We start from the raw sequence: 13,915 nt of genomic DNA, 5'->3' as shown, positions 1-13,915 counted from the left end.
TTATTCACCGCATACCGGATGTAACGATTGAAATTTTGCTTCTGGGCGGCGCTTTTCATGCAGAATAATCGTGAAAATTGCATTCCTACGTTGCCCTTAACCGAGGCGGGGCGAAAAGTTTGCCTACGCGAGTTCGTATCTGCCGCCTTACCGCGCAGCGCATCCCGCCCGCGCGCCAATTGCGAAAGCCACGGAGAGCATCGCAAGTTACTGCAGCGTGCACAAGATGGTGCCAGTTGCTTTGCCCCCGCGTCACCGGCGGTCGCGCGAGGAGAGGGCGGTGTTATGATCGGCTTGGAACTCCGCATCTCAGTTGTGGGAAACCAAACCCGCGCACGTTCCCATGACGAGATAATCCTGTTTCATCTCCGAGAAAGCGTCACACCTCTACGACCTGAGTAGACGCAAAGGGCGAGCTACCAAAGAAGAGGACCTGAGGGGGAGGAGGTCGTCAACTTGACCGCCCGACAGAGGACTGACACTTCCACAAGTTCCCCGAAGGAGACACCAGCAGGTTATGATCTTCCTGGAATCTGTATCTCTCAAATGTGGGAAGCAAGCCCGAGCGCTTTTCCCGTGACGAGATAATCCCCTTCATTCCTGAGAAAGCGTCTCACCTCTACGACCGCAGCAGACGAAAACGGCGAGCTACCAAGAAGGAGGACCCGAGGGAGAGGAGGTCGTCAACTTGACCACCGGAGAGAGGACTTCCCCGAAGGAAACATCGGCCACCACAAGAGGATTTAAGGCCATCCTGGCCCCCGTGTTAGACAGAACCGCTCGAGACTCGGATAGAGTCGAAACCATGTACTAATGAAGTGAATACAATCTTTTCTATTTTTCATCATCACGATGCCCGCCTTCATCGTCGTCTCCTGATTCCTGCGGTGACGACCCACCTCACCCGGTCGAGATTATATCAGCGGAAGAAAGGCGATGAGCGAAGGCAACGCCTCTTCTGGCGAGGGGCGCCTGTGCTCCCTGCCGCGCTCTCTCTCAACGGAAGCAGCGGCAGGTGCGCCACGAAACTGATTTTGCAAGAGGGGGGAGAAAGCGATAAGCAAGCGGCGCCTGCGCTGCCTACGCTCCCTTTACTTGGCACTGAGCCGTGCTCCCTCAAGGGCTGCAGAAGATAGCACCAACCTTTCCTTTTCCAAACGAACCACTTAGTAGTCCCTTTACAATCTCCTTCTCAGCGAGCGGGGAAATGCACCGTGGAAGCAGCGGGAGGTGCGCCGACAAATGCATCTCTCGAGACGAAGCTGCAAATTTTGTAAGACTCGAAGTATGAGCTCGCGCAGTGGATGATATCGACGATTATGAAAACCGGGAGCGCCACGATCATGAAGGCTAAAAGCAGTGTCCATGCCGATCAACGGAAAAGGCAGGCTTCGTGCGCCACGACAAAACCCCCATGGGCGAAACAAACACGGTGGTGGCCGAACTCTGGGAGCACGTCGCTACTGACGATGTAATAGGTGGTGCTTCGATGGAGGAGCTTCTGAGTGCAAATAGTGCTGCTTCGTTCTGCGAAAAGAACTCCGACGGGGCGATCTTTGTCACGACAGACGGCGGCGTTGTGCGACGGAGGCGACAACAGCAGCAGCAGTGACAACGAGATTGACAATGGCCCGTCTTTGACAGCGACCCCGAAGTTCAACCAAAGTGCAGCGTCGTCGATCGAATCGCTCATTGAAATCATGCACGCTAAATTATAGCCGCCAGTGTTCGCGCAGCAGATGGACGCGATGCACAAGGCGGTTGTGAATCCGAAACTTCCGCGAAAGCAAGCGCAGATTTCTATTTCAGCCTGCCTAACGATTGAGATGCTATTTAGAGGTATAAATAAAAGCTTAATTTTTCACGGCCTACTTCCTTTAACGTCGATTTTTTTATCGCAAGTTGCAGTTTCGGTTTCGGGGCTGCAAAGGTATATTCGTCATTTTTTTTTTTCGGCAGTCCAGATATAGCGATGATCGGTTATAACGATCGGATTTCTCGTTTTTCTCGATATCGTTATAAGTGGACTGCACTGTATTCTGCACACTAGAGCGAAGCATTCTAGTAGGCCGGAAGCGTAAACTTCGGAAACTACTGCGGCATGCCACCATTCTGCGAAAGTCTTGGACATGATCATGGTCTCGGCATTACAACTGGGCTTGAACCACACAAGAGCCGTAAAATTACGTTATCTATGTCGCTTTGGGTGAAAAAAAATCCGATGATCGAAAGGTGAAAGATCACTGCGAACCGTTACGAGCAATCGGCAACTCGTAAAGAAGCGCCGCCAAACCGTGATCTCCTGATAACGGCATAGTAACTGCCGACCCTTTGCAACATTGCATGGTACAGCGTTGAGTCGGGTCCCGTCGACAGGAACGCTTGAGCGGCCATTGTTCCCATGGTGGAAAGACATAGATTGTCGTTCGAAATCGTTGAAACAGGCGTAATTCACATGGTGCCGCACAGACAATTGCGCAAAATGGAGAGTGACACCATCGTGGCATCCAGTATCGCACCGGCACACGGGCCTGTGCACGCCCCGCGCCATGCTGTTTATGCTGTACGCCTCCTCCCTGGAGGCGTACAGGGAGGAGGCGCACGAGGCCGCACGAGGCGCACAAGGCCGCACGAGGCGTTCGCTCGCTCATCTCAAAGGTGGTATCATTGTTGCGATCGGACTGGCGTGGGGCGCGTGCTGCCCCTTCGTTGTAGCAGTACAGTGACTTAAAAAACATTTGTTATATCTGGAAGCAGTTTCCATAGGAAGGGTCGGAAAACCGTAAATGCACTGGAATGTGGTCATTATAACCGATGGATCGTTATATCTGGGATCATTATAACGGGGTGGTGCGTAAAGGTCCTTGAAATCCTTAAAAAAAAAATTAAATTATGGGGTTTTACGTGCCAAAACCAGTTCTGATTATGAGGCACGCCGTAGTGGGGGACTCCGGAAATTTGGACCACCTGGGGTTCTTTAACGTGCACCTAAATCTAAGTACACGGGTGTTTTCGCATTTCGCCCCCATCGAAATGCAGCCGCCGTGGCCGGGATTCGATCCCGCGACCTCGTGCTCAGCAGCCCAACACCATAGCCACTGAGCAACCACGGCGGGTCTCCTTGAAATCCTTGAAAATCCTTGAAATTGAAAAGTGCATTTTGAAGGCCCTTGAAAGTCCTGGAATTTTTTTTCCTTCCTTGAAAATCCTTGAATTTCGTGAGCAATGCACTCTGATATCGGTATTGCGACCTCCTTTCTGTGGTAGATCAGCGTCAATCTGACAAACTCCCCATTTCAGAAACAATATGCCGGCGCGAGCACACATGGCTTCGTTTTGCAGAACTGCGCGGAAAAAATAAAAGGCTTCACCGCATCAAACCGCGAATGGAGCGAGAGACCCGTGCCGCGCTTCAGTGCTGGCTCGGCTGGCAGTGTTTACGCTGCTTTCCTCACCCTATTGTTCGTTTCACTCCTCGCCCGTCGGTCTGCCATGTCCCACTTTCCCTCCTGCGTGTGAGGTGAAGCTAAAGAGAGCTATAGTGGAGCAACTTTACCACTGATGCTCAGTGCCGTTGTGCCTTTGGGTGGAGGTTTGTTATAATATTACTTATGATAATATGGTATAAGTGCAATAACATTATGCTGAATGTTTTGGAAATGTTTGATGAACCAACCCACCTAATACAGCAGAAGCCTGAGAAGCTGTTGTGAGTGTTCGTTGTGTTAACTTTTAATATTGTGGACTTGAGAAATGTCAAGACATGTTTTACAAAATTGCAATATACATCTATTTGTTAGAATACAGTAGAACCCCGCTGATACGTTTTTCACGGGACCGTAAAAATAAACGGAAGAGCCGGGAAACGCAAGACCTGAGAAATCGGAAAAATTGCAAAATGAGAGTAGTGGTGAACTGCACACAATTTTATTTTAATTCTTACATTTGAAAAAAAGTCGCAGTTTCGCCCGAAAGCCGAAGCATCGATTGCGATAGCAAATTAGTAGACAACTATACGAAGTAAGGATAGTAGTTTTATCGTCCGTGTAAACTTGTAAACAAGCACGGTGTCAGAGTGCAAAGGCACGCATGAACACATCACACTCGATGAGCGCTGGCACTCTCTGTCGAAACGCTGGCAGGAGCGATGTGATCTGCGTACTGTGTGTCACTTCAACGCAAACGGAGTGTTGAGAACACACAGCACGCGCAAAGCTACGAGTCGCCGACGCACCTACACTGCGTAGAGTCTGCCCCCAACGCAGATCGCTTTCAAGATACGACCCGCACGACCGCGTGCCGGCTCGCAGTACGCAGTTGATGCCAAAGTACAACGCTGCCCGCAATCCCTCCCTCCCCCTCCCCCCAGTGCCTAGAGCGCGACAGAAGAAGGTGCGCTTCCTCCCTTGCTTTTCTTTCTTGTGTGCACGAGATTTAGCCGCGGTCGTCGGCTTCCCTCACACGCTTTGACTCGCACATACGGCGCGCGGCGACGGCGTTATCGCCCTTGGACTTACTACGGAAAACTAGCGTGAAAAAAACGGGGACGAGCAAGAAACGACGAACACGGGCACTGTTTGTTGTTTCTTGCTCGTCCACATTTTTTTTTGCACTAGTTTCTTCTTAAGATGGCACCACATCAACTGGCCCAGCTCTCAATTTTGATGTTTATATGCAACATTTATGCGCCAAAACTAATTTTGGCGCCTCAACGCGTCATAGACGCCATCCTTAGATATCAAATACGGATCTCAAAGGCCATGCTTTTACTGGCGGAAACCGAAAATACGTCATAGGTGTCGTCCCAGCCACTTTGGGCGGCCAGTCCTATCGTTAAGCCACCCAGCCAAGCGACATGAAAAGTCAACATGGCCGATCGGGCCGGCAGTGCGCAACGCATGATGCGGGAACGGTCCCACAGTTGCGACACAACAGCGGAGTCCAATGCATTGGGTCCTATGGGAGCTATACCGGGACTGGCAGAAAACGGCGTAATAGCCGAGAGAACGCAGTACCCGGGAACGTAACAGCGGGGTTCTACTGATAATGGGTGTGTATCAAGACTACACTGAATGGTTTCGAAATGTTGAGTAAACTTGCCCAGTTAATACTGGTGAAGTCAGAGTAGCTGTTGGGAGCACTCATTGTGTTTTGTGAACTTTTTTTTTTTTCGGTATTGTTGTGAACTTGCAAAGTTATCAAGGCAAGACATTATTAGCATCATTGGGATATACCGTAAAAACCCGCGTATAATACGGACCCGCATATAATACGAGGTGTTATTTGGGGATAGCAATGAAAAAAAAAGTTTTCACCTGCATATAATGCGAGCGAGGAAAACCCACAGAAAGCATTGAGAATCTAATCTCGTTAACTCGAACACGCTGAATTCGAGCTGACGCTGTGGTCCCATCAAAGTTATATGTATTGCTATGGGCGAAAACGCCCGGTAATTCGAACGCGAAAGCATTTGCGACGGTTAATTCGAACATACGGCGCACCGACAATGCCCTCAGCAGCGCTCCAAATCACGCGGCGGCGCCTCCGACCGGCATTGCTCCGACACCGCCATAGAGCAACAGCGTTGGATGCCCTCAACGCCACGCGGAGAAAAAGAAAACGAAAAAAAAAAAAAAGCGCGGCGGCAATTTCACTCTCAAATAGCAAGGTCGCCGTTTCACCGTCGCGCCGGAACACGCTTGTACGAGCCGACGTCTCGGCCAACCTCCTGACAACGGCAGAAAACGAAACTTCAGGGAAAGGGCTAAGTTGGCGCCGCGCCGACGGGAGTGGCGGCGGGCGCGCACGGAGCCAGTCGAAAGTGGGGGGAGCTACGAGGGAGTTGAGAGGGATGGCGAGCGGAGCCACTGCCACCGAAGCGACGGCATTGCAACTGGGATGTCATCCCAGCCGTGAACGCTGCCCCCGGTGACGCCGAAGTGGCGCCCTGCGGCGCAATTTCCAATGGCCTCGGCAGCTAAAATAACTTTCCTTTTAAAGGCTGCTGGATACTACTTTCGCGGTCCCGACATTGTGCGAGATAGACTACCGAACGTGCCGATTCTTAGCGTGGTCAAAATGGCGCCCATTGAAAGCAGCAGCAGCCTACCGACGCCACTGCAAGATGACGCATACTCCGCTACGAGTCTTGATGATGATAGTAGTGAGCAAAAACGAACCCGAAACTGCAAATTTTACGCTGAAGACATTGGGATCCGCATATAATACGAGGCAGAAATTTTACATGGTAAAATTTGGAAAAAAACCTCGTATTATACGCGGGTTTTTATGGTACATTTATTTCTTTTTGTTTTAGTGCAATAGCCCTATGCTGAATGTTCTGAATATTTTTGGTAAACTTTACCCAGCCTATACTGGAGAAATTTCAGTTGCTATTGTAAGCGTTTATTTTGTGTTGTGATCTTGAGAAGTTATCAAGGCTAGACATTTTTATTCTAATTATGATATACATTTATTTATTGTAAGTGCAATAAAGCTAGTCATCTTTGGAAATGTTAGAGTAAAGAAATCCTACTTTGAATGCCGCTTTGAGTCCTTGAAAAACCTGAGGCAGGTCTTGGAAAGTCCTGGAATATTATTGAATTTTTGCCTTGGAAACCTGTACGAACCCTGTTATAAGTAGGCTCGACTGTATTCGATTTTTCGAATAGTCAATATTTTTGTATAGAGACCCGTGCAGTTCCACATGTTGCAAGCGCCACGGACTCCCTCGTGCTCGATGCTGCCCAAGCGAGCGTTTCACTTTGTTCTTGGCACAGAACGAGTGTAGAGTGTGCCATGGAAGGGCTGCCTTGGCTGATGCGGCAGCGGACTTTGTAAAACAAAGGTTCACTTATAAAACAGAACCTCATTGTTATTCAATACAACGGAATTTCACTGATTCATTAGTTTCAGAGGAAGAAAAGCACTTGATTTATTGAACAAAAATTCTATTGATAAGAAGATTTTCCAGACCTTCGTATACTAGAACCGAGCTGTAATCAGTGCTGGCATACTAATTTGGTGTTACCTTTACTGAGAGTAGACCATACTGTATATCTTGATTTATATGTACAGGTGCGTCTACTGTTAGCAGGAACATGCGAGCCCGTAGCTCATGCTCAGTGCAGTATCAGATGCAAGTAGCCGCAAAAACCTGCGCGTGCGCAGAACGCTGAAAAGGCAGTGCATTCCGAGTGTCCTCTACTACCGAACCACCCCGTGGCTTCGCCCGCGCACATCATGTGCTGCTTTTGAGATGAGCGTGATTTAGAGAGGGAATATTGCGCTTTACTAGCCACCCATCATCTGGACACTATGAACATGGAAAGGAATGAGTTTCTAGAACAGTCTTGGCCACATCAAGCTCTCATTATTTGATGCAAGCTTTGCATTCAGGCATTATGGCACAATAGACCAAAATGCATTCATTTTGCGAATGGAGCATCTCACAACCCACCACCATTGAGTCGTACCACGACCGGCTTGTTTTTGGCTCTGTCATGCGTGGCATGATTGGTGACGCATGGCTATGTCGGGGTCTGTCAGTTAAATGACTTATCTGTTGTGTAAAGCTGCCACTGATAATAAGAAAAGAAAATAGCGTAAAAAATTGTTTTGTTGCTGTTTTTTGCACTCTACACCACAGTCATAGAAGTAAGTGTTCTTATATGTTTTCTACGTCTCATGGGTGGAAGTGCGCGAAATAAAATGATTTCCCTATAAGTCACACATGATAAACGTGTGCACGACCGGGCGATCGCATGAGCAGTGCGAAGGGTGGTTCGATAATAGACAGCGCATGGATGCGCCGCCTTTCCAGCGTTTCGCACATGCACTCGCTTTTCACCACTTCCTGTGCCTGGCGCTGCGCTGGGTAGGTATGAGCCATGCGCTCGCGTGTTCACGCTAACAGTGGGCCGACCTGTACCTAAGTAAAGTTCCTGATAGGTTGCTACATTCTTGTGCAATGCTAGGAGACTCCCGAGCATCTGCCGCACTGTATCCTTGATCATAATTTGTAAGCATTAAGTTTTGTGAAACATTTTCTGATATTCTATATTTAATTTGAAATCTATTATTCGGTATTTGCACACCCCTACCAGAAAACAGCGAGAAAAAAAAAAACACTATGTCAACACATGCTCTTTTAAAAGTTCAGGAAAGACAGTTAGTGGGGACGTAACAATCCACCCCGGAAGGCTATTCCACTCATGTATTGTTCTAGCGAAAAATGCATTTCCAAAAGCGTTTGTTCAGCACATATATTCGCGTACTTTCAAAGGATGGTCCCTTCGTGATGAAATGTAGCTAGGTGACTTTATGTAATTATCTTTATTGATCCCCGTTTTGTCGTGTAATATGTTATAGAAGAGACATAATCTGAGATATTTATGCCTTGATGAAAGTAAGGGCCATCCCAATGTGTTGACAGTAATCAACATCGCGAGCCCAAAGTGTTTCAGCGAGATACAACAGTGAAGCGTAAATGCGTCACGTCTGCTTAAGGCATGACAATTCCACTCTTCTGCAGTTCAGTTTCAGTTTTTGAAGGGAAGTTGTCTGCAAGTCATTATGATGCAGAAATTAACAGCTTTGGCTTTTTAGATGACTGAAACTGGTTATGCTCGCATGACGAGCTTCAAATATTACATTAGGGTCAATTGGCTTGATTCTGTGCCAAGCACGCTGTCTTGGCACAGTGCCGTGCTATAACGTCGTTGCCCGTAGAAACCGACGCATGTGAAAGTGACCTAGAATATTACTGGCGGCATTTTGACAAATGTGGTCTATGTACGGCCAGTGGGTTTCTATTTTTGTGTTTTCGTTTCTCTCGAAATTCCACTTGTCTAGAAATTTGATCCTCTTTCTACAGCTTCAAGTTTAGGGGAGTTTACTGTACTTTGCTGCACAAAGTGCAATGCTGCCATCTATTGAGACAGTGGCGATCAAGAAAACTGCAAACAACATAAAGAAGGAAAAAAGTTGCATTTACAGTCGAACCTGTTATAATGAACTCGATAGTTCCGTGAAAAGTGGTTGTTGTATAAGTAATCCATTTTATGTGAACTCACCCTTCAAAAGGTGCAAAAATTAACGACACTGAAGCTTGTGTCAGCAGTTGGTGATTCGACGTCACTTTGTTCCAAAAATTGGATTTTTAGTACCTTCATTTTTGTTCCGTGCACTTTCCCACACGTAACTGCAAGTTTCCATTAAAGACATCATCTAAAGAACGAAATGCGGCATCGCAGCTCTTTCAAAACAGAGCCTGGCAGGTTCTGATCACCTGCCATTTCGAAACTACGAGTGCATCCACTGCCATTCTTTTTCGAGAGCTTGTGATATATCTTATTACTAGTGGGACATAAGTGGATTCTACATACGTTAGCGAAGCGTACTAGTTAGCTCGAAGCAGAAACTACTATGGCATGTCTGCATTTTGCAAATGTTCGGCTATTACGGCTGCAGCATTGGCCGCATGCGCACCGAGAGCCGTGGAGTTACGTTTTTTATGTCGCTTCGGCAGAAAAAGTACGAAGTTCGAAGGGAACGCAACCTAAACGAACGCTACGTAAATGCCACAACGTAAACACCACAACGTAAATGTAGCATCAGCCGACCGTAACTGCCGACTATTTGCAACTTTGTGTGGCAGTAGTGCGTCTGGGCTTGTCATGTCATGTAAATATCCAGAGTAACATTTGAGCGGCCATTAGTCCAAATTGGTTCAAATTGTCCAAATAGCGTAGTGCACATGGTGTTGCGCAGAGATCTGCGCACTAACTAGAGAGCCGCCATCGTGGCTTACAACACCTTACCGCCCTGAAGCACGCTAGAGATGTGCCTAGAAAGCATGGTTACCCTAGCATGGTCAAAAGTGAGCGACTTTCCTCATGACTTCTGAAATCCACGCGCGGAGCTTACTTATCTCAGCGGTCGTATCTTCGTCACTGTTGGACTGGAGTGGCGGGCATGCTGCTATGCACCCAGTCGGTCGCACTTCAGTTCTTCAGAACTTCGCGTGTACAATCCTTTTACAGTTGACTCCCGCTAATACGAAGTTCACGGGAACCGCAAAAAACTTCGAAAAAACTAACTTCCAATTTTAAAAAAGCACAAAAATGGCACCTTTATTAATTTCAGCCGAAAGTGTTTTAGGATAGTCTTTCATCTTTGTCTGCTTGCCGAATCTAGCTGCGGCACACATATCTTGCAAGCAGTAGACGTGTCAAAGTGCTTCTTCGGCGTTTTTTTCTCCAACAAAAAATTGCTGCGCGAGAGCAAGACCCGCAGCTACATTGGCAGCTCTTGGTTGTGGCTCGTTTTTGATGTCGTCGTCAGTGTCAACGTCGCTTTCATGAATGCATTCATGGGGCCGAACGATCTGCACAATTTGGCTGTCTGTCAGGAGAGCGCATGTTTCCACAGTGCTGTCCAGGGTGACATACTCTTCAAAACAAATGTCACCGAGAGAGACGCCAAAGCTGCCGTTGTCGAGCTCACTTATTTGCCCTTCCCCCGGTGGACAAGAAGCATTCCCTGAAGTTTCCACGAGATGAAGTTTCCAACTCTTACGATGCAACAAAATAATATCCAGCAACTTAAGCTCCGTTGCAAAATTCTAAGATTAAAGTTTATTTTTCACTTGAAAAACAACCATCTCGCAATAGACCCTGCTCCGTACATGCAACCTCTGATTTCACGACTGACTTGAAATCATCATGCTGAATCGCTAACACCATTTAGAACACGTACTAACACATTCAAGTTTTCATTTTTTTCCGCAAACAATTACAGACTGGAACGCTTTGCCGCTATGTATGTTACAGAACAGTGACTTATTCGACGCATTAACGTCATAATGTGAAGCGCTTTCCTTTTGTTTTCTTCTTGCTTTTTTTTAACTTTTTCTTTCTTGTCGTGAACCCTAGGACTGTTTTCCCTAAAGTTGCAATGTTTATAATTGTTTTCACGGCCATAGGGTGCTCATTGGTGTGTAACGTTTATGTATATATATATATTTTTTCTACTCTTCATGATCTGCATTGAATTCTGCTTGATGTTTTTTGCTTGTGTAAACCTTTTGATACCCCTCCTGCATGGGCCCTAGCTTGGGCCTGCAGTAATTTGTAAATAAATAAATAAAAATAAATGACAAGCCCGAAAGCAGTTGGCGATGGCTTCATCTTTCACGCGGCCCCAAGCTCGCACTAGCATGTGGATGGCACTAAGTAAACTTACTTTGTATTTGGAGGAGTTATCCATGCACAAAATGATGCGCTCGACGAGATGCTGCCTGTACAGGAACTTTACATTTTTTTGTTATGCCTTGGTCCATCGGCTGCAACACCGACATCGTGTTTGCAGGCAAGTATGCAAGCCGGATAGAATTGAAGGTTGCTATGTTCATGTGGGCACTGCATTGGTCTACAAGGAACAACACCTTGCAGTTCAATGACGCGAACTTGCGATCAAGTTTGGCACTCAATCTCTTAAAATGACGCACGTCATCCATGCCTTCCTGTTTGAGGCATAGTCCACAAGAAGCTTCTTCACGCCTTTAAAACACCTAGGCTTTGCGGCCTTCCCGATCACAAAGAGGCGACATCGTTCGGTGCCAGTCATGTTTGCCGCGATCAGAACTGACACCCTTTCTTTACTCCGCTTGCTTCCAGCACAGTCTTTGAATGTCAGGGTTTTGTCTGGTAGCAGCCGGTAAAAAAAGCGCAGTCTCATCTGCGTTAAAGATGTCTACTGGCTGATATTCGCTTAGGTACTTGCGAAGCTTTTCAGCTTTCCCTGCCGCGCATGTTTCCTGGTTGACTAATGCCTTTTCTCCACACACGCTCTTGAAAATCAGGTCATGTGATGTTTGAAGCAGTCAGCCATCCATCCGAAGAAGCGAAGTCGTTGATACCAACATTGCTGCAAGCGATAAGGCTTTCACCGCAACGACCTCATCACTGAGAGGAAGTTTGTTATTTCGAGCTTCTTTGATCTAACTCAGTAGGGATGGGCGAATAGTGATTTGGTCGAATAATTTCGAATCGAATAGTTCGAATACTATATATCGCATATTACAGTAAAACATAGTTAATTCGAATTTCACGGACCGAAAAAAAAATTGTCCGAGTTAACCGAATGCCGAATTATCAGGCTATCCAGAAAACAATAAGCAAATGCTTACTACGTCAGCACGATTTTATTAGTGTAATGGATGAGCAAATCTTTTTGCTATTTTGCACAAAAGCAGTGCGGAAGCTGCAATTCTCGTCATCTCGTGACTGATTGGCTCTCGCAGCGGCAATCGAGGCCTCACGACTTCCTTCGCAGCACAGCCGCGGCGCGCCATCATTTGCGACATGCTTTGCACTACCGCGCGCACATCCCGATTTTTTCGCCAGTAAGCTGACCGCCAACAGATAGCACGTCCATCGCGATGTAGCCGGTGCTCTTCATTCTTGACATCTTTGCGCCGAGCCAAACCGAAACAACTGTTTGTCGCAACCGCGGCCGCTATCGACGCGATTATGAACGGCGACTTTGTGGTGTTTAAGGCACGTGGCCGACACACGCACCGAGTCAGAACGAAACTACCGTTCGCTGCAACAACTGCAGACGAAATCACGGTCACTATCTATGCGATCATGGATGGCCACTACGCAGCTTTTTAGGCACGCGGTCGACGTGCGTATTGAGTCAAAACGAAACTACTTTTTGCCAGAACCGCTGCGGAAGAAACTGCGGCAGCTATTGACGCGATCATGGGTGGCGACTATGAAATCCCGCGGCCAACGCATTGTTATGTGTGGTGGTAAACGCAATAAAGGCGCAAATAGGCGCGAAGGGTTCCGTCGTTGCTATCACTCACGTACGATTTCCGCTGAAGACTATGGTGATGCGGACTCTGCCGCTTCGTTTCGGTTGTACGCTAGCGCCGTTTCTGCTCTTTTGCGTTCCACATTTCCAGCTCTTTAATGCAAAAATGTATAGCCTTCCAAGATTTATGATTGATGTATGGCAACCATGACGTGAAGCATAGCCTTCGAGATGTGTACCGGCCGTCTGTGGCTTCTGGCTGCCTATTCAGGAGTGCCGAATAATTCGACAATATTGAATACCTGAATTTGAATTGAAGTGAATAACGAATATAGAATTATTCGATCAAATATTCGACAATACTGAATATTTGCCCATCCCTACAAATCAGCAGTGCCCTCTCCAACTCCGGGTAGGTGCCGGTGCTTCATTTAATTTGACCGTAATAGGAATGACGAAATTATAATTCCAATTCTTATCCAGCGAATAATTGAATTCATGAAGAGGCAAAAAGAAAAACACTCCAACACACCGTTGCATAATTTGGTAGCACTTGCCCAATCCTAACATTCCCCCAAATCTGACACGAATTCAGTTTTCACGTGTTCAATGTTGAAAAATAACATAGAAATGACATCAGAGCTCCTAAACACAGTAAAAACTACGGACCTAACGCACAATTAGTCACAGACATCCGACTACTTCACCTTCACGCAACCGACAAGGAGCATAACATCATCTACCAGTGGACACCGGGTCACTGCGGAATTTCGGAAAATCACAGTGCTGATGACGCTGCCCGATCGGCCCACGATGGTGCCCCTATTGTATCGATACCACTGTCGAGAACAGACGCAGCCACAAAACTTCGTTCCCTCGCACGCGAGTTTACGCAGACTGTGGAACACCAGTGATTTCAGCAACGCACGCCTCCACAGATTGGATCCACGTCTGCAACTCCGTCTTCCACCAGGGTTACCACGAGCTGAAGCAGCACTTCTGTGCCGCCTGTGGCTTGGCGTGGCATTCACGAACACCTATTCCTTCCGCATTGGAATGGCTGACAGCCCTGCTTGCGACAACTGTGGCTGCA

At 47.3% G+C, this 13,915-nt stretch overlaps 1 protein-coding gene across 2 annotated transcripts in view; it reads left to right on the top strand.

The window, feature by feature from the left end:
- The window catches only part of LOC119455655 (probable mitochondrial glutathione transporter SLC25A40), a 54,111-nt gene that overhangs the window by 17,658 nt on the left and 22,538 nt on the right, over positions 1–13,915 (top strand). The window lies entirely within an intron of this gene.

Source organism: Dermacentor silvarum, chromosome 6, assembly GCF_013339745.2.
Source record: "Dermacentor silvarum isolate Dsil-2018 chromosome 6, BIME_Dsil_1.4, whole genome shotgun sequence".
Lineage (NCBI taxonomy): Eukaryota > Metazoa > Arthropoda > Arachnida > Ixodida > Ixodidae > Dermacentor > Dermacentor silvarum.
The sequence above is the reverse complement of the archived record's forward strand: the minus strand, read 5'-3'. Positions and strand labels throughout refer to the sequence as shown.